General features: G+C 47.4%; 6 non-coding genes and 1 pseudogene across 6 annotated transcripts; 6 read left to right on the plus strand and 1 right to left on the minus strand.

Moving 5' to 3' along the window:
* Positions 1 to 4,147: 4,147 nt before the first annotated feature.
* On the minus strand, positions 4,148 to 4,221 carry TRNAN-AUU (transfer RNA asparagine (anticodon AUU)). Its single transcript has one exon. It is a non-coding gene; the product is annotated as a tRNA-Asn (tRNA).
* Positions 4,222 to 5,524: 1,303 nt separating this feature from the next.
* On the plus strand, positions 5,525 to 5,688 carry LOC135048638 (U1 spliceosomal RNA). The gene has a single exon (XR_010240458.1). It is a non-coding gene; the product is annotated as a U1 spliceosomal RNA (small nuclear RNA).
* A 152-nt stretch (positions 5,689 to 5,840) lies between these two features.
* LOC135048563 (U1 spliceosomal RNA) lies at positions 5,841 to 5,982 on the plus strand (annotated as a pseudogene).
* A 691-nt stretch (positions 5,983 to 6,673) lies between these two features.
* LOC135048583 (U1 spliceosomal RNA) lies at positions 6,674 to 6,836 on the plus strand. The gene has a single exon (XR_010240421.1). It is a non-coding gene; the product is annotated as a U1 spliceosomal RNA (small nuclear RNA).
* Positions 6,837 to 7,510: 674 nt separating this feature from the next.
* LOC135048531 (U1 spliceosomal RNA) lies at positions 7,511 to 7,674 on the plus strand. The gene has a single exon (XR_010240379.1). It is a non-coding gene; the product is annotated as a U1 spliceosomal RNA (small nuclear RNA).
* Positions 7,675 to 7,826: 152 nt separating this feature from the next.
* Positions 7,827 to 7,989, plus strand: LOC135048550 (U1 spliceosomal RNA). Its single transcript, XR_010240398.1, has one exon. It is a non-coding gene; the product is annotated as a U1 spliceosomal RNA (small nuclear RNA).
* A 654-nt stretch (positions 7,990 to 8,643) lies between these two features.
* On the plus strand, positions 8,644 to 8,807 carry LOC135048674 (U1 spliceosomal RNA). Its single transcript, XR_010240492.1, has one exon. It is a non-coding gene; the product is annotated as a U1 spliceosomal RNA (small nuclear RNA).
* The last annotated feature ends 9,112 nt before the right edge of the window (positions 8,808 to 17,919 follow it).

Below are 17,919 nucleotides of genomic sequence, written 5' to 3' on the forward strand. Positions count from 1 at the left end.
GCCTTCCAACGCACAATGCGAACTACAGGTGGTGCTGCAGGGCCCACACCCTTTTACTTGCCTTACAGAGCAGCTCTGGAGCTGTTACAGTGCCCAGCTGCTGCAAGAAATCAGCATGAATGCTTCAGGGGATGGGGCATGGCCAACATGAGCCCCACACCAAAGGAGGGTGGGGGTGTTTAATGCGAACTAGGGGTCATCCAAGCACTGCAAAAGGCCGCCATGCCCTGCATGCCCCTTTTCTCTTTTTATATGCAGATGAGGGTTCCAGCCAACTTTGGCCCACTGCTTGGATGACATCACCGTATGCAAATCCGTCTGCTGCAGACCTTCCCCCAGGAATGCTTGTACTAGTTGTTGGATATGGTTTGATATTTGATGGTGCTTCAGTATTAGGCAGCCTTCCGCCCTCCCATGTTCATCTGAAAAGATGTGGTCTCCCTGCAGTTGTTGTCCCCAGACGAGAGTTCCCTTGTGCTTCCTCAGTTGAATCTCCTTAACTTGACGGGGGAGGGGCTGCCCGAGCTGCCACCCTCCCCAGCCCTATCCCAACTCATACTTATTTTACATATTAGATCTCTTGATCATGAAGATTGTTCTCACAGGGTGAGGTTCATCCATTATATTTTAAAATAGGAAGGTACAAATTACATATTTGAATTGCATCTATGTGCTGGATTCAAATGTCCCCCCCCCCCCTTCCTTTCTCAATTGTGCCCGTCAGCAGCTATTCTAAGGTTGCTGCCAATGGGTGTGACACATTAATTTCTTCTGTGGGGTACACTGGACTCCACAAGGATTCACATTGGGGTGTAGAGTAGGATCTTGATCTGAGGCACCAACCGGCTCAAAGCTTTTGACTGTTCCCAAGAAGCTCAGTGCATTCTCCTCTATAACCCCGCTTCCATGAACAGGGAGCTCAGTTTGTAGTTGGTGCCTTCAGTAGCAGGCCAATTAACAGGGGCCTGCCTCAGGCAGCCTATTCTTAGCTATTAATTTTGACAAGAAAAGAAGAACTTGTTTTATGAGAATCTACAAGGGCTGCAGCAGGCTAGGTCTAATAGACATCTTTACTGCAGCTTCATCACTCCCAGCGGCGCTATATACTCCCGTGCCCTGGTTGCTGGGTCACTGCAGCGGAGGCTCCGGTTTCATCCTAAGGTCAGTCACACACACACCACCCTTCCGGATCACGAGGCCGCTGATGAAGGGGAGCGAGGCCGTAGGGGGTGGGCCGTGTGCGCACTGCGGTGGACACTGATTACTGGGCAGCCGCTCCACTAGCCACCAGGTACAGTTAAGGAGCACAGGTCTGGGGGTTTTTCTCCTATATTAACCCAATTTTGTACTGCCCGCAGCGCATTGTGATAGGTAATAGGGCCTGATTCAGGTTGGATTGCAATCACAATAAGCGATCCAACTGCAAAAATTGCTAAGAGCATACGCATGTGCCTGCATTTTCTGCGGCACCCCGCAGAGAATGTGATCGCCTCTGCCTGTCAATCGGGGCGGGGAAGGGGGGGAGAGGTGGGTCAGCAACACTCCATTTCCAAGTCAGGGATGGAGCGGTGCGGGGGCAAGGCTTCAAAATGGGGTCTGCAACGGAGGAGACACAGGGGGCGTGGTCACAGCGGCTGTATGACATCACATTCAGCCGCTGTGATCACAAAAATGGTGGCGGCTTCCTGCGCGCACATACAGTCTGCACCAGCAGGAGCCTACACCATTTTTTATGATCACGCTGAACTGCAGTGCGACTGCAATTACAGCATGGTCAAGAAGGGAGGCGTCATGCTGGGTGGCCATGCCCTGTCACTGTGCAGGAGCCAGCACCGCTCACACACTAGTCCCCGGGTGCAGCCCCCAACCCCCGGGACACCCGGAGCAACAAAATGTAGATTCAGGCCACCAGGCCACGCCCCTACCTATGAAACCATGCCTCCTTTTTACCATTGCGCTGCTTATCTGCGCGCACTGCATTACAATCTCCCTCGCCACCTCTCTGGGTGTCACCAGTGATAGTGACACCTCTGCCATGCTTGTAGCAGCTGGTCCTAAGATCTACGCCTCAAACCCTGAGTGTTTGCCCTTGTGACTTGTTGATCATCATAGCGAAGCAGATGCTTACAGAAAACTGCAGGGGCTTAGATTGAAAATAAAAAAATTGATGGGTATAAGGTAGAGAGGAGCGGGTTCGGTTCTCCGAGAACCGAATACCCCACGAACTCCACGTGGTTTACACTGGTCCGAGGCAGGCTCGGTTGTTCCCGCCTGACTCGGAAAACCTGAACAAGGGAAAATGTCATCATCCCGCTGTCGGATTCTCGCGAGATTCGGATTCCATATAAAGAGCTGCGCGTTGCTGCCATTTTTACTCGTGCATTGAAGAGAGAGCGGAGAGGACGTGGCTATGTTCTCTCAGTGGAAATCTCAATATCAGTGCTCAGTATCAGTGGTTACTTATTGCTGCTCAGTAATACTAGTAGTGTGTCTCTCCTGCTCAGTGTCAGTTCTCAGTAGTATCCTCATCAGTGCTGAGTATCACTGCTCATTGTCTTGTGCTGCATTGTGGTGCTCAGCATACTACAGTACATTACTAATAGTCCAGTGCTGCATCTTGCTGCTCAGTGTCAGTTCTAGTATCCTCATCAGTGCTCACTATCACTGCTCATTGCATTGTGGTGTTCTGTATACTACAATAACATAGTAACATAGTTTTTGAGGTTAAATAGAGGCAGATTGCCCATCGTGTTCAACCTGTTTTAAGTTGTGATGATTCTACATACTTGCTGAATAATGTTTTATGACTAGTTAGCTACTATAACTCATGTTACCCCCGGATTAACCATGTTGATATTTTAAGTATTATAACCTTGGATAGCTTTTTCATTCAGAAATGTATCCATTCCTTTTTTAAATCCAATTACAGAGTCCGCCATTACCACCTTCCCTGGCAGGGAATTCCACATCCTGATTGCCCTAACAGTGAAGAAACCTTTCCTCCATTGCGTTCTGAACTTTCCTCCAGTCGCAGCGAGTGACCACGTGTTCTTTTAATAAATAATTCCTCTGATAACTCTTTGTTATGTATCTTTACATATTTGAAGATATTAATAATATCTCCTCTTAGGCACCTCTTTTCTAGTGTATAAATATTCAGCCTAGTAAGTCTTTCCTTATAGTCCAGTACTTTTAGGCCTTTAATCAATTTAGTCTTCAGGATCTCTTACACTTCCATGAGCAGCAGAGTAGTGCAATGGAAGCATGCTGGGCCCATAACCCAGAGGTCGATTGATCGAAACTATCCACTGCTATGTGCATTTTTTTTTTTATAATTAAAGTAATCAAAAACTGGGATTGATATTTTGGCTCTTTTATTTTTACTTAAAGTACAATAACTTTTATCATTTTAATTTGTTTTAATAGTATATTGACAGCATTGTTTTCTTTAAAAAATCCACTTAATTTTCTTTACCCTATTACTGAAATGGTAATTGACAAAAACAAACTACATTGTCACCAGAAGAGCAATGCAAAATGTACAAGTGATATATGAAAATCATCTTCCATCTTGAATTTCAATGATGCATTGGGACAACAATTTGTGAGAAACATCTTCACCCATAAAGAAAGATTTTCTTAATTCCTTACCTGTGTGCTGATTAGATATCACCTTGTTTTCACATTAAACAGACTTCCCCGTGAGGAAGCAGCAAGGATGCAGTGACGTTTCCTGGTGTCAACCTGTATTATTTCAGTAGACATTGAAATGAGGATGCATCTTTGATGCCTTTCCAATGAAGCAAGTTTATTTCAGTAATAGGTGAAAAACCATTCCTACAAAGGTGTTAATCAGAGACTTGGCTTTGTGGACACTTTTCAGAGAGCAAATTTGTTAGCATAAACATAAAATCAGAAAATGAAGAGCTGTTTAATCACTCAATTGGACTTTTCTGCCAGCATATTTTTTTTTCTCTGCAACCCACTGCTAAATTGTGTTTCCTAGCTGTTTTTTTATAAAATCACTTAATCAAATCTAACTCTGATTACATCAGAGAAGGCCAGGTACCCTACACCATAAGGGGGGTTTTTGAAATTTTGACTTGTCTACTTAAAGATCACCAAAATCTGATTACAAGGTCAATTACATCCCTGGGTGGGATTGAACCACCAACCTTTTGGTTAATAGCCAAACATGCTAACCGATTGCGCCACAGAGACACCTTGCAAAAGTCAATACTGACAAAGGCTAATAATCATTCATCTAGAACGTTTCCTAGAAAAACTTTAAAAAGTCAATAATCTGGAGAATTTTTGTAAGAAACACATTGGTACTTTCCCATGATGAGTGAGTGCTTCAGGATTTCTTGCACTTACATGGGCTATTAACCAAAAGGTTGGTGGTTCAATCCCACCCAGGGATGTAATTGACCTTGTCATCAGATTTTGGTGATCTTTAAGTAGACAAGTCAAAATTTCAAACCCCCTCTTATGGTGTAGGGTACCTGGCCTTCTCTGACGTAATCAGAGTTAGATTTAATTAAGTGATTTTATAAAAAACAGCTAGGAAGCACAATTTAGCAGTGGGTTGCAGAGAAAAAAATAACATTTTAAACCTACCGGTAATTTTTTTTTCTCGTAGTCCGTAGAGGATGATGGGGACTCCGTAAGGACCATGGGGGATAGACGGGCTCCGCAGCAGACATGGGCACTTTAAGAAAGACTTTAGATCTGGGTGTGCACTGGCTCCTCCCTCTATGCCCCTCCTCCATACCTCAGTTAGAGAAACTGTGCCCAGAGGAGACGGACAGTACGAGGAAAGGATTTTTGTTAATCCAAGGTCAAGATTCATACCAGCCACACCAATCACACCGTATAACTTGTGATATACTACCCAGTTAACAGTATGAAAACAACATAGCATCAGTCCAAGACCGATGAAAACTAACATATAACCCTTATGTAAGCAATAACTATATACAAGTCTTGCAGAAGTAGACCGCACTTGGGACGGGCACCCAGCATCCTCTACGGACTACGAGAAAAAGATTTACCGGTAGGTTTAAAATCTTATCTTCTCTTACGTCCTAGAGGATGCTGGGGACTCCGTAAGGACCATGGGGATTATACCAAAGCTCCCAAACGGGCAGGAGAGTGCGGATGACTCTGCAGCACCGATTGAGCAAACAGGAGGTCCTCCTCAGCCAGGGTATCAAACTTATAGAACTTTGCAAAGGTGTTTGAACCAACTTTGACCCACTGCTTGGATGACATCACCATATGCAAATCCATCTGCGGCAGGCCTTCCCCCAGGAATGCTTGCACTAGTTGTTGCATTTGGTTTGTTGTTTGGGGGTGCTTCAGTATTAGGCAGCCTTCTGCCCTCCCATGTTCATCTGAAAATATGTGTTCTCCCTGCAGTTGTTGTCCCCAGATGAGAGATCCTTGTGCTGCCTCAGTTGAATCTCCTTTACTTGACAGAGATGTGCCTGAGCAGCGGCCCTCCCCAGCCCTATCCCAAATCATACTTATTTTGCATAGGAGATACCATGGTCATGAAGATTGTTCTCCCAGGGTTAGGTTCATTCATTGCATTCTGGGTATGCTGACCCCTGTGATTTCCCCAAATGTGGGAAACTCAACTGCATTATTTGTGGTAGTGGGGGACTGTGTTTGTGCTTTCCTCTGGTCAGCTCTGGTAAAAGTCAGATTTCTTTGTCTCAGATCTTCCTCTAGCCTTGTTCTTCTTTCGAGAGTTCCCTTGTGCTGCCTCAGTTGGATCTCCTTCACTTGACAGGGGGGTGCCCGAGCAGCGACCCTCCCCAGCTCTAGCCCAACTCCTACTTACCTGCCAGGTGAGATACTATGATCATGAAGATGCTTCTCCCAGGGCAAGGCTCACCCATTGCACTCTGGGTGTGCTGCCCCTGCGATTTCCCCAAATGTGGGAAACTTGACTGCATAATTTGTGTTTCCCCTGGTCGGCTCTCATATAATTCAGATCTCTTTGTCTCAGGTCGCTCTCCAGCCTAGTTTGCTGTCTGTTTCCACTACTTTTTCTTGAGCCCCTCCCTTCTATACCCTTGTGCACTATCCTGACTTCTCCCGTCTGCTTACTTTGTGCCTTCCAACGCACAATGCAAACTACAGGTAGTGCTGCAGGGCCCACACCCTTTTACTTGCTTTACAGAGCAGCTCTGGAGCTGTTACAGTGCCCAGCTGCTGCAAGAAATCAGCTTGAATGCTCCAGGGGCTGGGGCATAGCCAACATGAGCCCCACACCGAAGGAGGGTGGAGGTGTTTAATGCGAACTAGGGGTCATCCAAGCGCCGCAAAAGGCCGCCATGCCCTGCACACCCCTTTATTCTTTTCATATGCAGACGAGGGTTGAAGCCAACTTTGACCCACTGCTTGGATGACATCACCATATTCAAATCCATCTGCTGCAGGCCTTCCCCCAGGAATGCTTGCACTAGTTGTTGCATTTGGTTTGTTGTTTGGGGGTGCTTCAGTATTAGGCAGCCTTCTGCCCTCCCATGTTCATCTGAAAATATGTGTTCTCCCTGCAGTTGTTGTCCCCAGATGAGAGTTCCCTTGTGCTGCCTCAGTTGAATCTCCTTTACTTGACAGGGGGATGCTCGAGCAGCGACCCTCCCCAGCTCTAGCCCAACTCCTACTTACCTGCCAGGTGAGATACTATGATCATGAAGGTGCTTTTCCCAGGGCAAGGCTCACCCATTGCACTCTGGGTGTGCTGCTCCTGCGATTTCCCCAAATGTGGGAAACTTGACTGCAGAATTTGTGTTTCCCCTGGTCGGCTCTCGTATAATTCAGATCTCTTTGTCTCAGGTCTCTCTACAGCCTAGTTTGCTGTCTGTTTCCACTTCTTTTTTCTTGAGCCCCTCCCTTTTATACCCTTGTGCACTATCCTGACTTCTCCTCCTCTCTGCTTACTTTGTGCCTTCCAATGCACAATGCAAACTACAGGTAGTGCTGCAGGGCCCACACCCTTTTACTTGCCTTACAGAGCAGCTCTGGAGCTGTTACAGTGCCAAGCTGCTGCAAGAAATCAGCTTGAATGCTTCAGGGGCTGGGGCATGGCCAACATGAGACCAACACCGAAGGAGGGTGGGGGTGTTTAATGCAAACTAAGGGTCATCCAAGCGCCGCAAAAGGCCGCCATGCCCTGCACGCCCCTTTTCTCTTTTCATATCCAGACGAGGGTTGAAGCCAACTTTGACCCACTGCTTGGATGACATCACCATATGCAAATCCATCTGCGGCAGGCCTTCCCCCAGGAATGCTTGCACTAGTTGTTGCATTTGGTTTGTTGTTTGGGGGTGCTTCAGTATTAGGCAGCCTTCTGCCCTCCCATGTTCATCTGAAAATATGTGTTCTCCCTGCAGTTGTTGTCCCCAGATGAGAGTTCCCTTGTGCTGCCTCAGTTGAATCTCCTTTACTTGACAGAGATGTGCCTGAGCAGCGGCCCTCCCCAGCCCTATCCCAAATCATATTTATTTTGCATAGGAGATACCATGGTCATGAAGATTATTCTCCCAGGGTGAGGTTCATTCATTGCATTCTGGGTATGCTGACCCCTGCGATTTCCCCAAATGTGGGTAACTCGACTGCATTATTTGTGGTAGTGGGGGACTGTGTTTGTGTTTTCCTCTGGTCAGCTCTGGTAAAAGTCAGATTTCTTTGTTTCAGATCTTCCTCTAGCCTTGTTCTTCTTTCGAGAGTTCCCTTGTGCTGCCTCAGTTGGATCTCCTTCACTTGACAGGGGGGTGCCCGAGCAGCGACCCTCCCCAGCTCAAGCCCAACACCTACTTACCTGCCAGGTGAGATACTATGATCATGAAGGTGCTTCTCCCAGGGCAAGGCTCACCCATTGCACTCTGGGTGTGCTGCCCCTGCGATTTCCCCAAATGTGGGAAACTTGACTGCATAATTTGTGTTTCCCCTGGTCGGCTCTCGTATAATTCAGATCTCTTTGTCTCAGGTCTCTCTCCAGCCTAGTTTGCTGTCTGTTTCCACTTCTTTTTTCTTGAGCCCCTCCCTTTTATACCCTTGTGTACTATCCTGACTTCTCCTCCTGTCTGCTTACTTTGTGCCTTCCAATGCACAATGCAAACTACACACCCTTTTACTTGCCTTACAGAGCAGCTCTGGAGCTGTTACAGTGCCAAGCTGCTGTAAGAAATCAGCTTGAATGCTTCAGGGGCTGGGGCATTGTCAACATGAGCCCCACACCGTAGGAGGGTGGGGGTGTTTAATGCGAACTAAGGGTCATCCAAGCGCCGCAAAAGGCCGCCATGCCCTGCATACCCCTTTTCTCTTTTCATATGCAGATGAGGGTTCCAGCCAACTTTGGCCCACTGCTTGGATGACATCACCGTATGCAAATCCGTCTTCTGCAGAACTTCCCCCAGGAATGCTTGTACTAGTTGTTGCATTTGGTTTGTTGTTTGGGGTGCTTCAGTATTAGGCAGCCTTCTGCCCTCCCATGTTCATCTGAAAATATGTGTTCTCCCTGCAGTTGTTGTCCCCAGATGAGAGTTCCCTTGTGCTGCCTCAGTTGAATCTCCTATACTTGACAGAGATGTGCCTGAGCAGCTGCCCTCCCCAGCCCTATCCCAAATCATACTTATTTTGCATAGGCGATACCATGGTCATGAAGATTGTTCTCCCAGGGTGAGGTTCATTCATTGCATTCTGGGTATGCTGACCCCTGTGATTTCCCCAAATGTGGGAAACTCGACTGCATTATTTGTGGTAGTGGGGGACTGTGTTTGTGCTTTCCTCTGGTCAGCTCTGGTAAAAGTCAGATTTCTTTGTCTCAGATCTTCCTCTAGCCTTGTTCTTCTTTCGAGAGTTCCCTTGTGCTGCCTCAGTTGGATCTCCTTCACTTGACAGGGGGTGCCCGAGCAGCAATCCTCCACAGCTCTGGCCCAACTCCTACTTACCTGCCAGGTGAGATACTATGATCTTCACTGTTAGGGCAATCAGGATGTGGAATTCCCTGCCAGGGAAGGTGGTAATGGCGGACTCTGTAATTGGATTTAAAAAAGGAATGGATACATTTCTGAATGAAAAAGCTATCCAAGGTTATAATACTTAAAATATCAACATGGTTAATCCGGGGGTAACATGAGTTGTAGTAGCTAACTTGTCATAAAACATTATTCAGCAAGTATGTAGAATCATCACAACTTAAAACAGGTTGAACACGATGGGCAATTTGCCTCTATTCAACCTCAAAAACTATGTTACTATATGTTACTATATTACTATGTTACTGTAGTATACAGAACACCACAATGCAATGAGCAGTGATAGTGAGCACTGATGAGGATACTAGAACTGACACTGAGCAGCAAGATGCAGCACTGGACTATTAGTAATGTACTGTAGTATGCTGAGCACAACAATGCAGCACAAGACAATGAGCAGTGATACTGAGCACTGATGAGGATACTACTGAGAACTGACACTGAGCAGGAGAGACACACTACTAGTATTACTGAGCAGCAATAAGTATCCACTGATACTGAGCACTGATATTGAGATTTCCACTGAGAGAACATAGCCACGTCCTCTCCGCTCTCTCTTCAATGCACGAGTAAAAATGGCGGCAACGCGCAGCTCTTTATATGGAATCCGAATCTCGCGAGAATCCGACAGCGGGATGATGACATTTTCCCTTGTTCAGGTTTTCCGAGTCAGACGGGAACAACCGAGCCTGCCTCGGACCAGTGTAAACCACGTGGAGTTCGTGGGGAATTCGGTTCTCGGAGAACCGAACCCGCTCCTCTCTACCTTATACCCATCAATTTTTTTTATTTTCAATCTAAGCCCCTGCAGTTTTCTGTAAGCATCTGCTTTGCTATGATGATCAACAAGTCACAAGGGCAAACACTCAGGGCTTGAGGCGTAGATCTTAGGACCAGCTGCTACAAGCATGGCAGAGGTGTCACTATCACTGGTGACACCCAGAGAGGTGGCGAGGGAGATTGTAATGCAGTGCGCGCAGATAAGCAGCGCAATGGTAAAAAGGAGGCATGGTTTCATAGGTAGGGGCGTGGCCTGGTGGCCTGAATCTACATTTTGTTGCTCCGGGTGTCCCGGGGGTTGGGGGCTGCACCGGGGACTAGTGTGTGAGCGGTGCTGGCTCCTGCACAGTGACAGGGCATGGCCACTAGAGATGTGCACCAGAAATTTTTCGGGTTTTGTGTTTTGGTTTTGGGTTCGGTTCCGCGGCCGTGTTTTGGGTTCGAACGCGTTTTGGCTAAACCTCACCGAATTTTTATTGTCGGATTCGGGTGTGTTTTGGATTCGGGTGTTTTTTTCAAAAAAACCCTAAAAAACAGCTTAAATCATAGAATTTGGGAGTCATTTTGATCCCAAAGTATTATTAACCTCAATAACCATAATTTCCACTCATTTTCAGTCTATTCTTAACACCTCACACCTCACAATATTATTTTTAGTCCTAAAATTTGCACCGAGGTCGCTGGATGACTAAGCTCAGCGACCCAAGTGGTCGATACAAACACCTGGCCCATCTAGGAGTGGCACTGCAGTGTCACGCAGGATGGCCCTTCCAAAAAACACTCCCCAAACAGCACATGACGCAAAGAAAAAAAGAGGCGCAATGAGGTAGCTGTGTGACTAAGCTCAGCGACCCAAGTGGCCAACACAAACACCTGGCCCATCTAGGAGTGGCACTGCAGTGTCACGCAGGATGGCCCTTCCAAAAACACTCCCCAAACAGCACATGACGCAAAGAAAAAAAGAGGCGCAATGAGGTAGCTGTGTGACTAAGCTCAGCGACCCAAGTGGCCGACACAAACACCTTGCCCATCTAGGAGTGGCACTGCAGTGTCACGCAGGATGGCCCTTCCAAAAAACACTCCCCAAACAGCACATGACGCAAAGAAAAAAAGAGGCGCAATGAGGTAGCTGTGTGACTAAGCTCAGCGACCCAAGTGGCCGACACAAACACCTGGCCCATCTAGGAGTGTCACTGCAGTGTCACGCAGGATGGCCCTTCCAAAAAACACTCCCCAAACAGCACATGACGCAAAGAAAAAAAGAGGCGCAATGAGGTAGCTGCGTGACTAAGCTCAGCGACCCAAGTGGCCGACACAAACACCTGGCCCATCTAGGAGTGGCACTGCAGTGTCACGCAGGATGGCCCTTCCAAAAAACACTCCCCAAACAGCACATGACGCAAAGAAAAATGAAAGAAAAAAGAGGTGCAAGATGGAATTGTCCTTGGGCCCTCCCACCCACCCTTATGTTGTATAAACAGGACATGCACACTTTAACCAACCCATCATTTCAGTGACAGGGTCTGCCACACGACTGTGACTGATATGACGGGTTGGTTTGGACCCCCACCAAAAAAGAAGCAATTAATCTCTCCTTGCACAAACTGGCTCTACAGAGGCAAGATGTCCACCTCATCATCATCCTCCGATTCATCACCGTGTACATCCCCCTCCTCACAGATTATCAATTCGTCCCCACTGGAATCCACCATCTCAGCTCCCTGTGTACTTTGTGGAGGCAATTGCTGCTGGTCAATGTCTCCACGGAGCAATTGATTATAATTCATTTTAATGAACATCATCTTCTCCACATTTTCTGGAAGTAACCTCGTACGCCGATTGCTGACAAGGTGAGCGGCGGCACTAAACACTCTTTCGGAGTACACACTTGTGGGAGGGCAATTTAGGTAGAATAAAGCCAGTTTGTGCAAGGGCCTCCAAATTGCCTCTTTTTCCTGCCAGTATACGTACTGACTGTCTGACGTGCCTACTTGGATGCGGTCACTCATATAATCCTCCACCATTCTTTCAATGGTGAGAGAATCATATGCAGTGACAGTAGACGACATGTCCGTAATCGTTGGCAGGTCCTTCAGTCCGGACCAGATGTCAGCATCAGCAGTCGCTCCAGACTGCCCTGCATCACCGCCAGCGGGTGGGCTCGGAATTCTGAGCCTTTTCCTCGCACCCCCAATTGCGGGAGAATGTGAAGGAGGAGCTGTTGACCGATCAAGTTCCACTTGACTTGATAATTTTCTCACCAGCAGGTCTTTGAACCCCTGCAGACTTGTGTCTGCCGGAAAGAGAGATACAACGTAGGTTTTAAATCTAGGATCGAGCACGGTGGCCAAAATGTAGTGCTCTGATTTCAACAGATTGACCACCCGTGAATCCTGGTTAAGCGAATGAAGGGCTCCATCCACAAGTCCCACATGCCTAGCGGAATCGCTCTGTCTTAGCTCCTCCTTCAATGTCTCCAGCTTCTTCTGCAAAAGCCTGATGACGGGAATGACCTGACTCAGGCTGGCAGTGTCTGAACTGACTTCACGTGTGGCAAGTTCAAAAGGTTTCAGAACCTTGCACAACGTTGAAATCATTCTCCACTGCGCTTGAGACAGGTGCATTCTACCTCCTATATCGTGGTCAGATGTATAGGCTTGAATGGCCTTTTGCTGCTCCTCCATCCTCTGAAGCATATAGAGGGTTGAATTCCACCTCGTTACCACTTCTTGCTTCAGATGATGGCAGGGCAGGTTCAGGCGTTTTTGGTGTTGCTCCAGTCTTCTGTACGTGGTGCCTGTACGCAGAAAGTGTCCCGCAATTCTTCTGGCCACCGACAGCATCTCTTGCACGCCCCTGTCATTTTTTAAATAATTCTGCACCACCAAATTCAAGGTATGTGCAAAACATGGGACGTGCTGGAATTTGCCCAGATATAATGCACGCACAATATTGCTGGCGTTGTCCGATGCCACAAATCCACAGGAGAGTCCAATTGGGGTAAGCCATTCTGCGATGATCTTCCTCAGTTGCCGTAAGAGGTTTTCAGCTGTGTGCGTATTCTGGAAAGCGGTGATACAAAGCGTAGCCTGCCTAGGAAAGAGTTGGCGTTTGCGAGATGCTGCTACTGGTGCCGCCGCTGCTGTTCTTGCGGCGGGAGTCAATACATCTACCCAGTGGGCTGTCACAGTCATATAGTCCTGAGTCTGCCCTGCCCCACTTGTCCACATGTCCGTGGTTAAGTGGACATTGGGTACAACTGCATTTTTTAGGACACTGGTGAGTCTTTTTCTGAGGTCTGTGTACATTTTCGGTATCGCCTGCCTAGAGAAATGGAACCTAGATGGTATTTGGTACCGGGGACACAGTACCTCAATCAAGTCTATAGTTGGCTCTGAAGTAATGATGGATACCGGAACCACGTTTCTCACCGCCCAGGATGCCAAGGCCTCAGTTATCTGGGATGACCATCGACTCCCAGCAGCAACAACAGCAGCGCCAGCTGCAGTAGGCGTTACACTCAAGGATGCATCGGAGGAATCCCAGGCAGGAGAGAACTCGTCAGAATTGCCAGTGACATGGCCTGCAGGACTATTGGCATTCCTGGGGAAGGAGGAAATTGACACTGAGGGAGTTGGTGGGGTGGTTTGCGTGAGCTTGGTTACAAGAGGAAGGGATTTACTGGTTAGTGGACTGCTTCCGCTGTCACCCAAAGTTTTTGAACTTGTCACTGACTTATGATGAATGCGCTGCAGGTGACGTATAAGGGAGGATGTTCCCGAGGTGGTTAACGTCCTTACCCCTACTTATTACAGCTTGACAAAGGCAACACACGGCTTGACACCTGTTGTTCGCATTTCTGTTGAAATACTTCCACACCGAAGAGCTGATTTTTTTGGTATTTTCACCAGGCATGTCAATGGCCATATTCCTCCCACGGACAACAGGTGTCTCTCCGGGTGCCTGACTTAAACAAACCACCTCACCATCAGAATCCTCCTTGTCAATTTCCTCCCCAGCGCCAGCAACACCCATATCCTCCTCATCCTGGTGTACTTCAACACTGACATCTTCAATCTGACTATCAGGAACTGGACTGTGGGTGCTCCTTCCAGCACTTGCAGGGGGTGTGCAAATGGTGGAAGGTGCATGCTCTTCACGTCCAGTGTTGGGAAGGTCAGGCATCGCAACCGACACAATTGGACTCTCCTTGTGGATTTGTGATTTTGAAGAACGCACAGTTCTTTGCTGTGCTTTTGCCAGCTTAAGTCTTTTAATTTTTCTAGCGAGAGGCTGAGTGCTTCCATCCTCATGTGAAGCTGAACCACTAGCCATGAACATAGGCCAGGGCCTCAGCCGTTCCTTGCCACTCCGTGTGGTAAACGGCATATTGGCAAGTTTACGCTTCTCCTCCGACGATTTTTATTTAGATTTTTGAGTCCTTTTTTTACTGATCTTTTGTGTTTTGGATTTTACATGCTCTGTACTATGACATTGGGCATCGGCCTTGGCAGACGACGTTGATGGAATTTCATCTTCTCGGCCATGACTAGTGGCAGCAGCTTCAGCACGAGGTGGAAGTGGATCTTGATCTTTCCCTATTTTTGGAACCTCAACATTTTTGTTCTCCATATTTTAATAGGCACAACTAAAAGGCACCTCAGGTAAACAATGGAGATGGATGGATACTAGTATACTTATGGATGATGAGTGACTGACGACACAGAGGTAGCTACAGCCGTGGACTACCGTACTGCGTCTGCTAGTATAGAGATGATAATTAATGATATAAAAAAAAAATATATATAACTACTGTAGGTATATATAATATAATGACGGACCTGGTGGACACTGTCAGCAGACTGCTAAACTACTAGTATGAAGAAGATAGAAAAAAACCCCACCACAGGTAGGTAGGTATACAATTATGGACGAGCACTGACGACACAGAGATAGCCACAGCCGTGGCCTACCATACTGCGTCTGCTAGTATAGAGATGATAATTAATGATATAAAAAAAAATATATAACTACTGTAGGTATATATAATATAATGACGGACCTGGTGGACACTGTCAGCAGACTGCTAAACTACTAGTATGAAGAAGATAGAAAAAAAACTCCACCACAGGTAGGTATACAATTATGGACGAGTGACGACACAGAGGTAGGTACAGCCGTGGACTACCGTACTGCGTCTGCTAGTATAGATAATATACTAAATATATTACTACTGTAGGTATATAATATAATGACGGACCTGGTGGACACTGTCAGCAGACTCCTAAACTACTAGTATGAAGAAGATAGAAAAAAAAACCCACCACAGGTAGGTATACAATTATGGACGAGCACTGACGACACAGAGATAGCCACAGCCGTGGACTACCGTACTGCGTCTGCTAGTATAGATAATATAATAAATATATTACTACTGTAGGTATATAATATAATGATGGACCTGGTGGACACTGTCAGCAGACTCCTAAACTACTAGTATGAAGAAGATAGAAAAAAAAAACCCACCACAGGTAGGTAGGTATACAATTATGGACGAGCACTGACGACACAGAGATAGCCACAGCCGTGGACTACCGTACTGCGTCTGCTAATATAGAGATGATAAAGATGATAGAGATGAAAAAAAAAATATAACACTACTGCAGGTAAATATTTATATAATATAATGTATGACGGACCTGCTGGACACTGTCAGCAGAATGCGTTTATAGAATAAAAAAAAAAAACACCACAGGAGTGTTTAACTTTTTCAGGCAGACAATATACTGGTGGTCACACTGGCAGCAAAAGTGTGCACTGTACTCCTGCTATAACTGCTCCCCAGTCTCCCCCACAATTAAGCTGTGTGAGCAGTGAGCACTCAGCACAGTCAGATATACATAGATGATATATCATGCAGCACACTGAGGCTGAGCACAGATATGGTATGTGTATCGTTTTTTTTCAGGCAGAGAACGGATTATAAATAATAAAACTGGTGGTCACTATCAGCAAAACTCTGCACTACTGAGTACTCCTGACAAGTTCAACTGCTCCCCAAATTAGTAGTAAATCAAATGTCACTCGTCTCTATCTTCTAATCTAAACGGAGAGGACCCCAGCCACGTCCTCTCCCTATCAATCTCAATGCACGTGTGAAAATGGCGGCAACGCGCGGCTCCTTATATAGAATCCGAGTCTCGTGAGAATCCGACAGCGGGATGATGACGTTCGGGCGCGCTCGGGTTAACCGAGCAAGGCGGGAGGATCCGAGTCTGCTCGGACCCGTGCAAAAAAGGGTGAAGTTCGGGCGGGTTCGGATTCCGAGGAACCGAACCCGCTCATCTCTAATGGCCACCCAGCATGACGCCTCCCTTCTTGACCATGCTGTAATTGCAGTCGCACTGCAGTTCAGCGTGATCATAAAAAATGGTGTAGCCTCCTGCTGGTACAGACTGTATGTGCGCGCAGGAAGCCGCCACCATTTTTGTGATCACAGCGGCTGAATGTGATGTCATACAGCTGCTGTGACCACGCCCCCTGTGTCTCCTCCATTGCAGACCCCATTTTGAAGCCTTGCCCCCGCACCGCTCCATCCCTGACTTGGAAATGGAGTGTTGCTGACCCCCCTCTCCCCCCCCCCTGCCCCGATTGACAGGCAGAGGCGATCGCATTCTCTGCGGGGTGCCGCAGAAAATGCAGGCACATGCGTATGCTCTTAGCAATTTTTGCAGTTGGATCGCTTATTGTGATTGCAATCCAAACTGAATCAGGCCCCATTACCTATCACAATGTGCTGCGGGCAGTACAAAATTGGTTTAATATAGGAGAAAAACCCCCAGACCTGTGCTCCTTAACTGTACCTGGTGGCTAGTGGAGCGGCTGCCCAGTAATCAGTGTCCACACCAGTGCGCACACGGTCCACCCCCTACGGCCATGCTCCCCTTCATCAGCGGCCTCGTGATCCGGAAGGGCGGTGTGTGTGTGACTGACCTTAGGAAGAAACCGGAGCCTCCGCTGCAGTGACCCAGCAACCAGGGCACGGGAGTATACAGCGCCGCTGGGAGTGATGAAGCTGCAGTAAAGATGTCTATTAGACCTAGCCTGCTGCAGCCCTTGTAGATTCTCATAAAACAAGTTCTTCTTTTCTTGTCAAAATTAATAGCTAAGAATAGGCTGCCTGAGGCAGGCCCCTGTTAAGAGGCCTGCTACTGAAGGCACCAACTACAAACTGAGCTCCCTGTTCATGGAAGCGGGGTTATAGAGGAGGATGCGCTGAGCATCTTGGGAACAGTCAAAAGCTTTGAGCCGGTTGGTGCCTCAGATCAAGATCCTACTCTACACCCCAATGTGAATCCTTGTGGGGTCCAGTGTACCCCACAGAAGAAATTAATGTGTCACACCCATTGGCAGCAACCTTAGAATAGCTGCTGACGGGCACAATTGAGAAAGGAAGGGGGGGGGACATTTGAATCCAGCACATAGATGCAATTCAAATATGTAATTTGTACCTTCCTATTTTAAAATATAATGGATGAACCTCACCCTGTGAGAACAATCTTCATGATCAAGAGATCTCATATGCAAAATAAGTATGAGTTGGGATAGGGCTGGGGAGGGTGGCTGCTCGGGCAGCCCCTCCCCCGTCAAGTTAAGGAGATTCAACTGAGGAAGCACAAGGGAACACTCGTCTGGGGACAACAACTGCAGGGAGACCACATCTTTTCAGATGAACATGGGAGGGCGGAAGGCTGCCTAATACTGAAGCACCATCAAATACCAAACCATATGCAACAACTAGTACAAGCATTCCTGGGGGAAGGTCTGCAGCAGACGGATTTGCATACGGTGATGTCATCCAAGCAGTGGGCCAAAGTTGGCTGGAACCCTCATCTGCATATGAAAAGAGAAAAGGGGCATGCAGGGCATGGCGACCTTTTGCGGTGCTTGGATGACCCCTAGTTCGCATTAAACAACCCCACCCTCCTTTGGTGTGGGGCTCATGTTGGCTATGCCCCAGCCCCTGAAGCATTCAAGCTGATTTCTTGCAGCAGCTGGGCACTGTAACAGCTCCAGAGCTGCTCTG

The sequence above is a fragment of the Pseudophryne corroboree genome, unplaced genomic scaffold (assembly GCF_028390025.1).
Source record: "Pseudophryne corroboree isolate aPseCor3 unplaced genomic scaffold, aPseCor3.hap2 scaffold_980, whole genome shotgun sequence".
In the NCBI taxonomy this organism is placed as follows: Eukaryota; Metazoa; Chordata; class Amphibia; order Anura; family Myobatrachidae; genus Pseudophryne; species Pseudophryne corroboree.